We start from the raw sequence: 17,638 nt of genomic DNA, 5'->3' as shown, positions 1-17,638 counted from the left end.
GAGTAGAACAGGTGCTAACAGAAAGTCACAACAGCATATAACTTATCCAAGAGCAAGAGGATGACCAAAGTCATAACTGGTATTTAAGTAGAAAGAAGGATGAAGGACAAGAGAAAGATACATATAAGCCAATCTACTGAGAGAAGTGTTCTAATTTATTTGAAGTTCCAACCTCATTAAAATGGTATTCCTCAAAGATTTAAAATAGGCATTGAGTGAAGACTTCATAAAAACTTAAAAAAGTTAAGATCATTAGTAATCAATAGCAAGGAATAAAAATCACTGCTCATATTTTTTATTTTTTTACAGCAGATATTCTTTTGTAATGATCTGTACTTAAGACCAGTTATAAAATTGATTGTCATGCTTTAGTCATTCAAACTATCATCTATGCAGCAGGATGGATCCAGGGTGGAATTAAAAATCTGCCACAGTTCACATGTAATCATGACATTAAATAGCAAAGAATAAATTATAAACTAAAGACTATATTTTTGTTTTCTTGCCATTTTTATTCCAATATAGTTAACATAAAGTGCTATATTAGTTTCAGGTGTACAATGATTCAAGAATTCTATACATTTCTCAGCGCTCATCAAGATAAGTGTACTCTTTGTCTTTCCCATCTTGCAAGGTGGCCAGTGAGAAAGTTGAGATGTCAGATGCTAAGGAGAAGAAACCTGAAGCCAAGAAGGCTGACACTGGTGGCAAGGTTAAGAAGGGCATCCTCAAGGCTAAAATGCCAAAGAAAGGAAAGCCCCACTATAGCCAAAACCCTGTCCTAGTCAGAGAAATGGGCAGGTATTCCCAATTGGCTATATATTCTAGAAAGGCTATATACAAGAGGAAATATTCAGCAGCCAAATCCAGGATTGAAAAGAATAAGTAGAAAGTTCTTGCTACTGTCACAAAACCAGTCGGTGGTGACAAGATCAGTGGAACCTGAGTGGTTAAACTTCACAAAATGCCTAGGTTTTATCCTTCTCAAGATGTGCCTTGAAAGCTGTTTAGCCACAGGAAAAAAAAAAGTGCAGTTATCATGTGAAAAAACTGGAAATGGCCAGAGAGGCAACAGCTGGTTTTCCTGAAGCAGCTGAGCAGTGGCTTGCTACCTGTGACCAAACCTATGGCCCTCAATCGAGTTCCTCTGTGTAGAATACAACACAGATTTGTCATTGCCACCTCCACCAAAATTCTGTCAGGGGTGTGAAAATCCACAAACATCTCACTGATGCTAACTTTAAAAAGACGACACTATGTAAACTCAGACAACAGTAAAGTGAGATCTCTGACACAGAGAAGGACAAGTAAGAGATTACAGAGCAGTTCAAGGTTGATCAGAAATCTGTGGACTTGCAAATCCTGCCAAAAATCAAAGCTATTCTCCTCAGCTGCAGGGCTAGCTCTGCTCTGGGTTTTCTCTCACAAATGGAGTTTACCCTCACAAATTGATGTTCTAAATTTCTTACAAATAACCTAATTAAATAACTGATCCATTAAAAAAAAAAAAAAAAAAGTTAAGGGCAGCCCCGGTGGTTCAGTGGTTTAGCGCCACCTTCAGCCCAGGGCGTGATCCTGGAGTTCCAGGATGGAGTCCCACATCGGGGTCCCTGCGTGGAGCCTGCTTCTCCCTCTGCCTGTGTCTCTGCCTCTCTCTCCCTCTCTCTCTCTCATAAATAAGATCTTTAAAAAAGTTTTAAAAAAAAGATAGGTATACTCTCAATCCCCATCACCTATTTTACACACCCATCTTCCCATCCCCTTCCCCTCTGGCAACCCCTAGTTTGGTCTTTGTATTTAAGAATCTGGGGTTTTTAAATTTACCTCTTTTGTATTCTTTGTTCATTTGTTTTGTTCCTTAAATTCCACATGAGTGAAATCATTCTTTTTTAATGTTGTACTCAGGATTGCTCCAGATTCGATTATAAGGGCAAAATATGTACTCTGCATTCCTTTTTTTTCTTCTTTGTTAAGGCACTATTTCTTCCCTAGTGCCCAACAACCTTCCTTCATCATGGTGACCATTTTTTATTTTGCCTCTTTCATATTCTACCCCCAACCACAATTAGAATGTACCTATTTTGCCCAGGCCTTACAAGGTCTGAGAAATTAAGATTATTAAGGCTGAAATGTTAATGGCATAAGTAACTCTTTCCAGACTGATCAATTAGGAATGCTTTGGGCAGCAAATAAGCAATAACAGCAATGACAAAATCAATAAGAACAATAAAAAACTTAAGGCAGAGCAGCACCAAGTTGGTTTGGTGGCTTACCTATGGCACCAAAAATATCTAGGCTCTTTCTATTGTTATGTTTGAACATACTTAGCATATGGAATTTGTTTCATTGGCTGCTTGCTTTGTGACTTCAAGGTAGCTTTCCCAGATCCAAGCATCACAATACAAAGAAAATATCTGAATGTGGTATGTGATACAAATGAAACCAAAACAGATCTTTCTCTCCATGTACCTTGCTCCTTTTATCAGAAGGTAGACTTTCCATGAGCCCCAGAAAAATTTCCCTATATTTCACTGACAAGGGAGAATAGGAAAGTGAGTCTGAGGCTTTTTCAGCCTCTATAGTGGAGGGGGGCAGAGAAGAAAGGAATTGGCAATGATTTCTAGGAAGCAAACTAAATGTGGCTCCCATATCAGATGATATGCTTGAGACTAAACAGAGACCTTAACAAAAGAAACAAAAGCAAAAAGGAACTATTGGGACTTCATAAAGATAAGAAGCTTTTGCACAGCAAAGGATACAGTCAACAAACTAAAAGACAACCTACAGAATGGGAAAAGATATTTGCAAATGACACATCAGATAAAGGGCTAGTTTCCAAAATCTATAAAGAACTTATTAAACTCAACACCAAAGAAACAAACAATCCAATCATGAAATGGGCAAAAGACATGAAGAGAAATCTCACAGAGGAAGACATAGACATGGCCAACATGCACATGAGAAAATGCTCTGCATCACTTGCCATCAGGGAAATACAAATCAAAACCACAATGAGATACCACCTCACACCAGTGAGAATGGGGAAAATTAACAAGGCAGGAAACAACATATGTTGGAGAGGATGCGGAGAAAAGGGAACCCTCTTACACTGTTGGTGGGAATGTGAACTGGTGCAGCCACTCTGGAAAACTGTGTGGAGGTTCCTCAAAGAGTTAAAAATAGACCTGCCCTACGACCCAGCAATTGCACTGTTGGGGATTTACCCCAAAGACTCAGATGCAATGAAACGCCGGGACACCTGCACCCCGATGTTTCTAGCAGCAATATCCACAATAGCCAAACTGTGGAAGGAGCCTCGGTGTCCATCGAAAGATGAATGGATAAAGAAGATGTGGTTTATGTATACAATGGAATATTCCTCAGCCATTAGAAATGACAAATACCCACCATTTGCTTCAAGGTGGATGGAACTGGAGGGTATTATGCTGAGTGCAGTAAGTCAATCGGAGAAGGACAAACAGTGTATGTTCTCATTCATTTGGGGAATATAAATAATACTGAAAGGGAATATAAGGGAACGGAGAAGAAATGTGTGGGAAATATCAGGAAGGGAGACAGAACATAAAGACTCCTAACTCTGGGAAATGAACTAGGGGTGGTGGAAGGGGAGGAGGGCGGGGGGGTGGGGGGGAATGGGTGACGGGCACTGAGGGGGACACTTGACGGGATGAGCACTGGGTATTTTTTTGTATGTTGGTAAATTGAACACCAATAAAAATTAATTTATTAAAAAAAAATAAAATAAACAGAGACCTTAAGGGTTTACATATGAAAAAGGAACAGTAACAACTAATTGAAGCTGTGGTAGCTTGAAAATCTGTCTTTCCTATCCACCTGTGGATTTGGGGTGGATAGAGGCTATCTTATTCATGTTATTTCTGCTTCAGAAATTTAATAAATATTCCTGCAACAAATGAAGACAAAACATGAAAATCATGAATGAATTCCACAGGGATTAGCTTCATGCTTCACAACTCCAACACACCCAGCCCTCATAGGGCATTTTAATCTGAAAAAAGTATCAAGATTCCTGTATGCATTTGAGAAGGAGACAGGTATTTTATAAAGTATTGCCAGGCTGCAAAGTGATAAACCTGGGGAATCAGCATTTAGTCAAAATGATACAATAAGCTCATGCAGAGAATGAATTTCAGTGATGCTCTTGGACTCTAAAGTTCCAGAAGAAGAACTAATATTTGTAGTAAACAAAAGCAGCTTGGTTTTTTTTAAGATTTATTTGAGAGAGGGAGGGAGGGAGGGAGGGAGAGAGAGAGAAAATGAAAGTGGGAAGAGGGGCAGAGAGAGAGGGAGAAGGAGAGAGAGACTCTCAAATAGATTCCCCACTAAGCATGAAGCCCAACTGGGGCTCAATATCACAACCCTGAGATCATGACCTGAGCCAAAACCAAGAGGCAGACACTCAACCAACTGAGCCATCCAGGCACTTCACTTCTTGTTCTTGTTAACCCTTACTACTCTATTATATGATTTTTCCCTATCACTATTGTCCTTTACACTGCTTGATAATAGGACAAAATTGGGAGGAATTACTCAGGATTTAAATAAGTGCAAGAAAATAAGATAACTGAAACCTCTTAGAGTAAGGCTTGTCCCCTTAAGAAATGTTCCCTCAGTTGAAAAAAAAAAATGAAACTATAGAGAAGGAAATCTGGAACTCTGTGCATTTGGACTTGAATTGACTGGGTGATTTGTACCTGGATCTAGTTTCAAAATCTTTTCAAGTATCAGAAAAATAAATGGAAGATGGAGTGGAAACAGAGAAGAAAATTAAAGTTTTCAAGTTAAAGTGTTAACAATTAACTAGTTCATCTTATTTAATCACAATACTCTGTGGAGGTAGCTATGATCCTCACTTATAGTAAGGAAATGGAATAAAGAACACAGAAGTAACTTGATTGAGGTTACAAAATGGAAAAATCAGAATCTACACCAAAGTTTGCCTGCCAAGTCTATGCACCTTTTACTTCTATTAAACAGGGAAGCAGCTTTCTGAAGGAAAGAAGAAATGTCCTATCATACAGAGTAATCACAAAGCAATCACAAATAAAACTAACTGACCAGAGATTACAAAAATAAATAAATAAAAGGGGGGGTGAGTCATGTAATAGGAAGATAGCTAATTTAGTCCCTAAAGAGGGAGGGAGAAGGAAGGGACAGTGAAATAAGGGGGGAAGTGAAGGAAAGAGGGAAGTAGGACAGAAGAAGGATCAGGGCAATGGAGTGATGACTGGCTGGGTAGAAAAACAGCCATCAGAAAATTCCAACACACAAAAAGCTACTTTCAGCAGAAAAGCTTGTGTCACAATGACCAAGACAGAAACATTTGAAGTAAGAGGGAAGAGATCAATTTTCTATTAACAAAAGTAATTCTTCCCTATTATGTCTTCTGAGAGCAATGGCCCAAATATCAAAGAGAATTGGAGGCTGTTAAGGACTCTCCTGGTTGAATTTGTTACATTTTTCCCGCATTCAATTATTAGGTACTGCTACCACTAATATAACTTTTCTGGAAATAATCATTTCATCTCAGCCTGTCATCCCTCAAGTAAATCCCTGGTTCAAGCATTTTACTATTTGATTTTTTAATCCTCAATATCCCTGAATTTTATCTTAACCTGTTTGTAGTTCTTAGCACTTATACCAGCAGTGGTTTTATTCTAGCCATGATTTTTGATGCTTCTGATTTTGTCATTTATTTTGAACCAGCTCACATTGACTCATGAGTATACTGTACCTAAATTTCTAAAACTCAAAATGAAATACCCCAATAAGAAGTTTCTTGATGTTGGGCAGCCCTGATGGCCCAGCGGTTTGGCACCGCCTTCAGCCCGGGGTATGATCCTGGAGACCCGGGATTGAGTCCCGCATTGGGCTCCCTGCATGGAGCCTGCTTCTCCCTCTGCCTGTCTCTCTCTCTCTCTCTCTCTCTCTCTCTCTCTCTCTCTGTCATGAATAAATAAATAAAATCTTTAAAAAAGAAGTTTCTTGATGTGAACTCAGGGGGTAAAAATTAGTTTACTGTTAGAGTATGTAAACATACCATAACAAGATGCAGATGGGATTTTAAGGGAACAGGTTGAAGACACAATCTAAGTTTATTGAACCACCAGTGAGCCAACAACAGTGGAGGCCAGCCTCTTCCCTTTCAGGGCTACTGAAGGGTGCTAGGTCAGTACCATCACCTTACCAACAACCAACACCTTCCTGCTCTCTGTCAATAATAGAAGAGTATGTAGAATGGAGAAAGGTTGCCAGTCTTTTAGGGAGTATTCATAAAGACAGATTATTCCCTACACTGCTAATAGGGAAGAAATAAATCTCTGAAATGAAATGAATCTTCCTTCTCAGGAATGCAAAGTAAGATGAAAACTATGAAATCTGGCTACAATATCACAATGGTAGTATCTGATCTACGGGAAAGAAATTTTAACATAGTTGGCAAAAATAAAGCCGCATCATACTATTACTTCCCCTGAATTAGAAATACTCAACAAACTGACTCTAGGAACTAAAATGGTAATTTTTAAAATCATATAACTCATATCCAATTTAGAATTCTTTTAAAAACAGAATTACCCTACTTTTAGCAGACAAAATAGACTTTAAAACAAAGACTATAATAAGAGACAGAGAAAGATACTGCATAATAATAAAGGGAACAATCCAACAAGAGGATATAGCAAATATAAATATTTGTGCACCCAATATGTGAGCACCTAAATATACAATGCAACCAGTAACAGATATAAAGGAAGATACTGACAGTGAAACAGTAACAGTAGGGGACTTTAACACTGCACTTATATCAATGGATACATAACCCAGAAAGAAAATCAACAAAGAAACAGTGGCTTGCAATGACATATTGGACCACATGGACCTAACAGATATATTCAGAACATTCCATTTAAAACTGGCAGAATACACATTCTTTTCAAGTGCACATGGAATATTCTCTGGAACAGATCACATGTTCCAAGGCCACAAAACAACCCTTAACAAAATGAAAAAGACTGAAGTCATATCATGCATCTATTCATACAATAGTATGAAGCTAAAAATGAATCATAAGGTAAAAATCTGGAAAGAACACAAATATATAGGTAATAAATAATAAGCTACTAAACAATGAATGGGACAATCAAGAAATCGAAGAAAAAAATTTTAAATACATGGACAAAAATAAATAACACAATGGTCCAAAATTTTGGGCAGGTAGCAAAAGCTGTTCTAAAAGGGAAGATTATAGCAGTATAGGCCTACCTCAAGAAACAAACAAAAATCTCAACCTAAGCTTACACCTAAAGGAGCTAGAAAAAGAACAAACAAAACCCAAAACCAGTAGAAGGAAAGAAATAATAAAGATTAGAGTAGAAATAAAAGTAATAGTAGAGGCTTAAAAAAAACCAGTGGAACACATCAATGAAACCGGGAACTGATTCTCTGAAAAGATCAGGTAAATAGACAAACCTTTAACCAGATTCATCAACTTAAAAACACAGAGGACTAAAATAAATAAAATCATAAATGAAGGAGGAGAAATAACTGATGCCACAGAAATACAAAGGATTATAAGAGAACATTATGAAAAATTATATGCTAACAAATTATACAATCTAGAAGAAATAGCAAATATAATCTACCAAAACTGAAACGGGAAGAAACAGAAAATTTGAACAGACTGATTACCAGCAAGGAGACCGAACCAGTAATCAAAAAGCTCCCAACAAAAAAGTCCAGGACCTTCACAGGTGAATTCTATTAAAAATTTTTAAAAGATTTTTATCCACTTGAGAGACAGAGAGAAAGAGGGAGTGAGCATGAATGAGGGGAGAGGTGGAGGGAGAAGAAGACCCCCCCACTGAGCAGGGAGTCCCACACGGGGTTCAATCCCAGGACCCTGGGATCATGACCTGAGCAAAAGGCAAATGCTTAATCGACTGAGTTACCCAAGCACCCTTCTACCAAATTTTTAAAGAGTTAATACCTACTCTTCTCAAACTATTCTTAAAAAAAAAAAAAAAAAAACAAGAGGAGGTAAGCTTCCAGATTCATTCTATGAGGCCACCCTTACCCTGATACAAAAACCAGAAAAAGATACTACAAAAAAAGAGAACTATAGGCCAACATCTCTGATGTACATGCAAAAATCCTCAACAAAATATCAGCAAACTGCATCCACCAATGCATTTAAAAATCATTCACCACAATCAAGTGTGATTTATTCCAGGGATACAAGGGTGTTTCTATATTTGAAAACCAATCAACATGGTATGTCACATTAATAAGAGGATAAAAACCCTATTGTCATCTCAAGAGATGCAGAAAAAGCATTTAACAAGGTACGATATCCATTCAGGATAAAAACTCTCAACAAAATAGGTTTAGGGGAACATATCTCAACATAATAAAGGCCATATGTGAAAATTCAACATCATACATCAAACTCAATGGAGAAAAACAAAGGGCTTTCCCCTAAAGGTCAGGAACAAGACAAAGATGTCCACTCTCACCACTTTTATTCAACATACTACTGGAAGTTTTAGCCACAGCAATCAGACAATGAGTTTTTGTAAGTGTATTGTTGATTGCACAGGGATCATCAGACAATAAAATATTAATCAATTATTGTCAAATACCAAAGGTCAAATTTCAATCAAAATAATCCAGTCTCTTTTTCTAGAAAAATATTTTTCAACAAGGACATCTTTTCTTAAATAGGCCAGATCTGTGACAGACTTTTAATTTTTATTTTCTAAATTTTAATTCCAGTACAGTTAACATACAGTGTTATGTTAGTTTCAGGTGTACAGTATAGTGATTCAACACTTCTGACTGGCTTAGCTTTAAACACAGTGAATACAGGGGGTGGGGACAAAGGAGATTTGGCTACAGCTTAGTCCAGGGCCACAAACAACTCATGACTGAGTATCAGACAACTCCAAAATTCCTCTGCTATGCCAGGCCATGGAGCATTTCTCTGTCAGGCTTTTATCTACCTATTCTCATTCTACTTACAAGAAGCATTTATAGTAAACTGTGAATTCTGCTCAGAAACATGAGAAAAGCAGGGAACAATTGTGGATGAAAACCATCTAGATCAGTGTTTTCAGAACCGTGCGGAGGAAGCTGAAGTGGCCAAGGAGGAGGAAGAATTAATGGGGTGGGTCTGGCCTCCTTCCCTGCTTAGGTAGGCGCCACTGCGAATTGGTTTTGTGTTTAGGTTTCAGCTTAAGCTTGAAGAACACTGACCCACCTCCTTCAATTTACCAATGAAGAAACACAGACTATGTGCCTTGTTAAAGACGGCACTGCCAAAGAGAGGCAGAGCTAGCACCAGGAATCTGACTTCGAAGCCAATAGTGTACTTCCTAATTCACCTTAGTTTTCTTTTCCAAATTTGTGACAATTCACAGAAATACTCTCAGTGGCAAGCAGCCCTATTGTCTTTCCTTTAACAAAAGTGGCAGAAATAAAAACAAAACAATCCTGAAAATACTGACTGTAGCCACTTATTCCTTTCTAGGGCAATGAGCCAAATCACCACAGAGGTAGATAGCTTGTTTGTTAAGAAAAATACTATGATGATGGATTCTGACTAGTGTTTTTAATGGAGAAATATAAGAGCCCTTGCTCAAAGATTGAGAGCCAGAAAAAAGAGCCGAATGACTCAGTGAAACAGAGTTAAGAAAAATGAAGGTGGCTGAGAGGGAGGCCCACAAGAAGGGAAGTAGGGATGAGAGCAGGACAGAAGGGGAGGAAGGGTCCTGGGTGTAAGCAATATGGAGGCCTAAGGAGAAATTCCCCAGGAGAGGCCATAGCTGAGGAATTGAGAACACAGTGGTATGAGAGTCACTTGTAAGTTATTTGTGGTACTGGGCCAGACTGTCACTATTCTCTTCCCTGTTCTTACGAACATTTAGAAGTCTGCCACACACAAAAGCCTTTGGTTTTTTTGTTTTTGTTTTTGAGAGCAAGTGAGTGAGAGAGCAAGCGAGCATGCACATGAGCAGATATGGGCAGAGTGGAAGCAGGGGGAGATGAAGAGGGAGAGAATCTTAAGCATGCTCCATGCTAACAGGACTCGATCTCACAACCCTGAGATTGTGACCTGAGCTGAAATCAAGAGTTGGAAGTCTAACCAACTGAGCCACCTAGGTGCCCCAAAAGCCTTCTGTTAGTTTGAGGAAAGAGGAAAAGTGAGGCGCAGCAATGGGGAAGTGGACAGAACTGACAGAGAAGACTGGAGGTGAGTGGCTGTGCAGGGTGCCATGTGCTGAAACCTCCCCATAAGTCTTCTCAGCAGTCAAAGTAATCTCCTGCTCATAATGCATTCAAGAACTGTGAGGGCAGAGCAAGACAGAATGTGTGAAAATTGCTTCAAGTTTCAGGTACTTGTCAGAAGAAGTGGCATGTACGTCTTGGTGTGACTCATTTAGGTAGGAGGTGAAAGCACGTAAAATTAACAGGAATCTGAGGTGATATGTATTTTCCTTTAAAGAGATATGTGATCATAAAGGAAAAATGCCATAAAATTTGCATATGTATTTTATTTAAAATGTTGACACATTATGAACAGCAAGAATGCACTGATGAAAGAATCCATGCTTACATTTACGAAAGGCCTATTATAAAAATCACTTGTAGAAAAACTCCCACTCAACCCATTCAGATTTATGAATAATGCAATGGGATCTCTCTGAAGTATTAGAAAATTTATACCACTAATGGAGTTTAATTGGTAGCTCAGGCCTCCCAAAAGTTAACCTTAACAGCAAGACAATCAAAATCAAAATTACAGCAAGGGAATGGCTAAGATAAAATATAAATTAAAAGGGCTTTTTTCCCTATAAGTTATTTCAAATAATTGACTTCCATGGGTAGGAGGCACAACTAAATATAGATTTTAGAAAATGACTCTACCTAAAGAAAACATGCTCTAATTCTATCAAGTTCAGTACTTGATATAACTCGATGTCATTAGTACAGTGGCTCTCACAGTGTAGTCCCTGGACCAGCAGCTAGAGCATCGCCTGGGAGCTTGTTAGAAATGCAGATTCTGGGGACCCATTCCAGACCTAAGAAATCAACATCTCTCAGAATGAGGCTCAGCAATATATCCTGTAACAGGCTCTCTTCACCACGGTTCTAAAGCATGCTAAAGCTTGAGAATCACTGCTTTAGTAGCTTCAGATAAAATGACTCTCAAAGCTTCTTATCATTATATATAAAAGACACAGGGCACACGAGCTAAAGACTTTAATGGAACTGAGCCTTTCAGATTACTCAAGGACTATCTATTACGACAGGGGGAAAAGACCATTCATTTAGTTGATATGTGATAGCTGTATTATTGTATACATAATCAGCTTAATATCACAGGACTGAGTGAGGAAGGGGAGAAGATGACCCATAAGTGGCAATGTACTGAAGATAATTACAGACCATTACAAGATTGTACATTTGCCCATCATTTTTCTGTAGATTATCTTCTTCTCTGGAACAGTACATCCAGGTTGATCTTCCCATTGTCCCATGTGTGAATCAGGTTGACTCTCAGCTTTTTCTTGGCTGTCTCTATGCACTCTTTACTCTTGTCTCTTTATGATTCCACCCTTCCTTTTCAGATTCAGCTCACCCTCTCTACTAGTTGCTCAAATTATTTCTTTCAAAAAATATTTGTTTATCTAGCAAATAAAATAACTGATGGATAAATTAAGTAATACATGAATACATTGTCCAATGTCATCCCAAATACTTCTTACGTGCAAACCTTGAGACTCTCTCCTCTGAATATCTAAGAATAATAACAGCTTATATATATTGAGTGCCTGCGAGGCTCTGGGCTGAATACTTTCTATGTATTATCTCTTACTTCTTATGACAAGTCTATGAAATAAGTACTGTTAATATTTCATTTTAAGGATAAGAAAACTGAGGCTTAACAAATATTAAGTAAAGAAGCTGAGATCTGGACACAGCATGGACCTAGCCCCTTCACTCTTCACCATTATGTTTGACTCCAATTTTATAGAGTATAATCCTACTCCACTGGAATTCTACCATCCATTCTTGACAGACATTTTTCTTCCAGGAAAAGAACTAATTCTTTTAGCACTGTTGTTAGAATTGTGGATCCTCAAACAGAAGTAATTGAGTCTCTTGTTAAAGAGTAAAATTCAGCAGAAACATCACACAACAGAAACAGAGCCATGGAGCTTTAGATCTTAGAATTATCAGATAGGTATTTTTTTAGAAGGGGGGGGACAGTTGAAAAGAGAATGTTTTCATCTTAGATATTATGGATAAAGAAGGAGGGAAGAAAACTTAAGTGATGATGTTCTACAACTCTCCCCTAATTAGTACTCATGACTCGACTTCTTGAGTATTCTTCTATTTTAGAAGAACAGTACTCTACTACTTTGACATCTATGATGACTGAAGAAACCACACAATTTGGGGGCTTATCTCAATTAGCTCTGAGACATCTTCTGTATTTTATTCTTCCCATTGTGTAACTGGCAAAAGAGTAGGAGTTTTGATGGCATCTTTTATCATCATCCTATCTACCTAGATCCACACAATGAACACCTAGATCTTATCTAGATAATTTCAAAAGATAAAAAAATCCACAAACGTCATATTTTAAGAATGATTTAAAAAAAAAGAATGATTTCCTTTGTCTTAAAAAAACAAGTTGCCTTGAAATGCTCTTATTATTTCAACCCAGAAAGAATACACATCACCAATCACTTCATCAAAATAATGTTTATCATTAGGATTACTGCTCATTTCACACTTGGAAATAAGCAAGAACTTCCAGGTAACACAACATCCTTGATATCATTTATCACTGGGAAAGTTTAATGTTATGACTCTTTGGCCCTCTTTGCCCATGTTGCAATCATACCTCAGGACAGGGAAGAATTTGTCTTTCTGATATATTGGCTCACTTGACATGTTTTATCAACCTATCAATTGTAGCCTTATTAGATATGCACAAAACTTTTTTTTAAGATTTTATTTATTCATGAGAGACACAGAGAGAAAGGCAGAGACATAGGCAGAGGGAGAATCAGGCTCCCTGCAGAGAGCCTGATGTGGGGCTAGATCCCAGGACCCCGGGACCATGACCTGAGCCAAAGGCAGATGCTCAACTACTGAGCCACCCAGGTACCCCGAGATATGCACTGAACTTTTAATGTACACTCAATTCACTTAAAACTCCTGCCATTGTTCTTTTTCTTCTCCAAGTAACAATTTACCTTGACCTCCTATATAAATGCTATTGTGTAGTCCTGTTCTAACCATTAACTCTAAGGAACACTGGCATCATCTACTAAAGAGCCCTGGAATTTTTTAGAAAGTGAAAGTTAGAGCTAGACTATAGGAGGATCCATTCTCCAAGCCAGTCAGGTAAAATGCCTTCTGCACAGAACTGAATTCAAACTTAGAATTTAGAGAGAGGCACCCAGCTTTTTACATAAGATGTAGGTTTGGAAGCCACAGACTTGCTTGTACTGTTTTGCCTTTTTTTAATTGCAGTATCCTTGACATATAACATTATGTTAGTTTCACTGTACAACATAAGGATTTGATATTTGTATATTTTGTGAAATGATCATTATAATAAGTCTAGTTAACATCAGATACAGATCTTAAAATGACTATGTTTATGATGTTTAAAAATATAAAAGACTGAAATTTTCAGGAGAGAACTGGAAACTTTTATGTTCTATAGCATATTTGAAAAAGAAAAAGAATTTCTAGAACAGAAAAATAATTGCAATAGCCAAAATGAAGAATTCAATAGATGAGTGTTATCAGACAGATACAATGGGAGTAAGTTTGTATTCTGGAAGACAGAGCATAAGAAACTATTCTGAAAAAAAAAAAATACGGAGGGACCAAAGGATGAAAAATACAAAAGAGAAGGTAAGAGACATAGAGGATACACTGAGATAATCTTAGCTGATTGTACTACATAAAGTTGGAATGTATAAAACTGATTGCATGAAGGAGCTAGCTAACCACAAAATTGGCCAAATACCTACTATACCAGATAGCATTCTACAAATTGATGTGATATGTGACACTGTAAAACACGAAATTGTCTAACTATATTAAAATTTGCATTTTATACACTGAAGGCAGAGAGACAAATCTTAGGTATCTTGATAATTGACTTTCTCCTATATAGTGTCATAGGAATAAGCCTTACTTACAGACTAAAGATTGTTTCCTATTTCATGATGAGCTGTGTTGCTATCGTAAGAGATATGAATCAACTTTAGAATAAACTAGAAATAAATAATAAACTTAAAATTGAATTATGTATCATCTTAAATTAGTCTCTAATTGCTTTATTTATGTTAGTACTACTACATTAAAGTGAGATTTTCATTCTTTGGTGTAAGAAGGTATGTCTTATACTGCCTTTGCATACCTTTTGACACCAAAGAGTACAGTAAGGGAACAGCAAGTATTTAATGACAGATAAAATGTACAAACTGATAAAAAATATTTCATAATTCATATTTCTAGAATAGTCAAAAATAGATGGAGCCATGTTAAAGAGGACATAGGAGCTAGCACTAGTCAAATCAGACACAATGTGAGCATCAAAAATGAATAATGAAAACAAAGGATTATAACCCATCAAATAAAATAAGACATCATTAGTTCATACTGATTTCATAAAATGCAAACAAGGGATAAGGAGGGAAAGGTTCTTTTTACTATAAAATGAAAACCAATAAACATAGAGGAAATAGTGGAATTAGAAGATCAATATTTACCAACTTAATGTAGTGATAATTTAGGCAAAAATCAGAAGTAAATTGGATAAAAGTCTGTTGGAGAACAGAATTAAACTATCTCCCCAAAAGTTACATATTTACTACAAAATTTAAAAGGTACCTTTACGGGGGAGAAATTAACTAGATGCTACCTTCACCTAGTGGTCAAGGTTAAATCACCATCAAAGGAGACAAACTAATAAACATTTCTGTAGCTTTTTTATCACAAATTGCATTATCTAAGTCTTATCATGAGAAAACATCAGGAAAAACCCAAGCTGAAATATCAGGAGGAAAAAAACGAGGATATTCTCTTTAAAAATATCAGTATAGGGGAGCCTGGGTGGCTCAGTCAGCTAAGCATCTGCCTTGGACTCAGGTCATGATCCCAGGGTCCCTGCTCAGTGGGGAGTTTGCTTCTCCCTCTCCTCTCTAATCATGTTCTCTCTTGCTATCTCTGTCTCTCTCAAATAAACGAAATCTTTAAAAAATAAAAATGTCAGCATCCTGAAAAACAAAGGCAAGACTGAGGAACTGTTCCAGCTTCAAGTAGACTAAAGAAACAGGATATTACATGCAATGGGGGATCCTGGATAGTAGCCTGGATTGAAGATGGGAGTGGTGGATGATGTATCAGGGGATGCTTTAGACCTGGTAGCATTTCAACCAAATCTCATTGTACCACTGAAAATACTGGAGTCTCACCCCTTATTTTCTATATCAGAATATCTAGGGATGGGGGTCCAGGAGGAATCTGTGTTTTAATAAGCCTGCCAGGTAATTCTGATGCATGCTAACATTTGGGATGCACTGCTATAAAGGACAAGATTAGGACAACTGCTGAAATTTGAAAATGGACTATATATAATATTTTATCAAGGATAAATTTCCTGAATTTGATAAATATTCTAAAAAAAAAGAATGTCCTCATTCTTGAGAGAGACAGAAGAAGAATTCAGTAAAATGTAAAACATTGGTGAATCTAGGTCAAAGGTACATGAGTATCTATTATATGATTCTTACAGTTATTCTACAGGCCCCAGTTTTTCAAAATAGAGTTATTAAATAGATACAGACATGTACATACATCCAAAATTCTTAGGCATTCACTGTACATATCATCATGTTGCATCTTTACAGGTAAGATCACATCTGTATCTATTAACTTTGTAGAAATGAACATTCAATCTTTCAGTTAGCCAAAAAGTCAACGCTGCATTTCCACACTGCCACTACACACCGCTTATTTTTTAAAGCCATTGCAGACACACCCAGTTTGAGATTATTAAGCTATCCTCTGGTATGAGGTAGTGAGAGCAAGCCATGACCTATTAAATGCCTTACTAGCTTATTTTTTAAAAATAAGTTAAAATATTATACAAGTACCGTAAAGTATCCTACATTGGGGGTTGGAAAATTATTTCCAAAAAGAACCAGATAGTAACTATTTGGGGTATGTGGGCTCTATGATCTCTGTCACAGCCACTTAACTTTGTAGTTGTTGTACAAAAGCAGCTACAGACCATATAAAAACAAATGAACATAGCTAGATTACAATTAAAATTTACAAAATCACACAGCAGGTCGGATATGGCCCATAGGCTACATATTTTTTTCACAAATTGAAGGGATTTATTAATCAGGATTACATGTGGCTGCTAGCTCAAGAAAATCCTCTTAACAGTGGCTTTCACACACAAAAAGTCTAGGAATAGGCAATTCATGGTATTGGGAGGCTCCATATTCTTTTCAAGCGCCCATGCTCCTTTGATTTTCCTGCCTTACCATATGTGGTGTGTGTGGCTTTCACCCTCATAGTCACATGCAACAGCTGTCGCACTTCCACTCATTATGTCTCCCCATTTTCCAGGTAGGAAGACAGGAAACATATAAAAGAAAAAGGAAAAGGTTTTTCTCCTCATGATCATTTGCATTTTTATTTTTTTGATAATCTTCCCCAAGGACTTTAAGTTTTTTATTTTAATTCCAATTAGTTAACATGCAGTGTTATATTCGTTTCAGGTGCACAATATAGTGATTCAACAATTCTATACATTAGTCAGTGCTCATCAAAATAAGTGTACCCTTAATCCCCATTCTCCTATCTCCCCTGCCCCCACCCCCACTCTGGAAACTATTTGTTCTCTATAGTTAAGAGTCTGTTTTTTGGGTTGTCTTTTTCCCCCCTTTGTTCATTTATTTGTTTCTTAAATTCTACATATAAGTGTAATCATATAGTGTCTTTTTCTTACTGACTTATTTCACTTAGCATTATAGTCTCTGGATCCACCCACGTTGCAAATGCAAGAGGTCATTCTTTTTGATGGAAGAGTAATATTCTATTGGATATATACCATATCTGCTTTATGCATTCATCTATCGATGGACACCTGGGCTGGTTCCATAATTTGGCTATTGTAAATAATGCTTCAATAAACATAGGGGTGCAGATATCCTTCCAAATTAGTGTTTTCACATTCTTTGAGAAAATACTCAGTAGTTCAATTACTGGGTCATAGGGTAGTTCTATTTTTTTGAGGAACCTCCACACTGTTCTCCACAGTGGCTGCCCCAGTTTGTATTCCTACCAACAGTGTGTGAAGGTTCCTTTTTCTCCATATCCTCACCAACACTTGCTGCTGCTTGTGCTTTTGAGTTTAGCTTCTGACAGGTATGAAGTGATATCTGATTGTAGTTTTGATTTGCATTTCCCTGATGATGAGTTATGTTAAGCATCTTTTCATGTGTCTGCTGTCCATGTTATATCTTCCTCGGAGAAATGTCTGTTCTTGTCTTTT

The 17,638-nt window shown here is 37.2% G+C and overlaps 1 protein-coding gene and 1 pseudogene across 3 annotated transcripts in view; one reads left to right on the top strand and one right to left on the bottom strand.

Moving 5' to 3' along the window:
- The window catches only part of SYTL5 (synaptotagmin like 5), a 234,333-nt gene that overhangs the window by 181,684 nt on the left and 35,011 nt on the right, over window positions 1-17,638 (bottom strand). The gene's annotated exons all lie outside the window — the stretch shown is intronic.
- On the top strand, window positions 61-1,460 carry LOC121482472 (annotated as a pseudogene).

The sequence above is a fragment of the Vulpes lagopus genome, chromosome X (assembly GCF_018345385.1).
Source record: "Vulpes lagopus strain Blue_001 chromosome X, ASM1834538v1, whole genome shotgun sequence".
Lineage (NCBI taxonomy): Eukaryota > Metazoa > Chordata > Mammalia > Carnivora > Canidae > Vulpes > Vulpes lagopus.
This window is presented reverse-complemented; position numbering and strand designations above follow the sequence as displayed.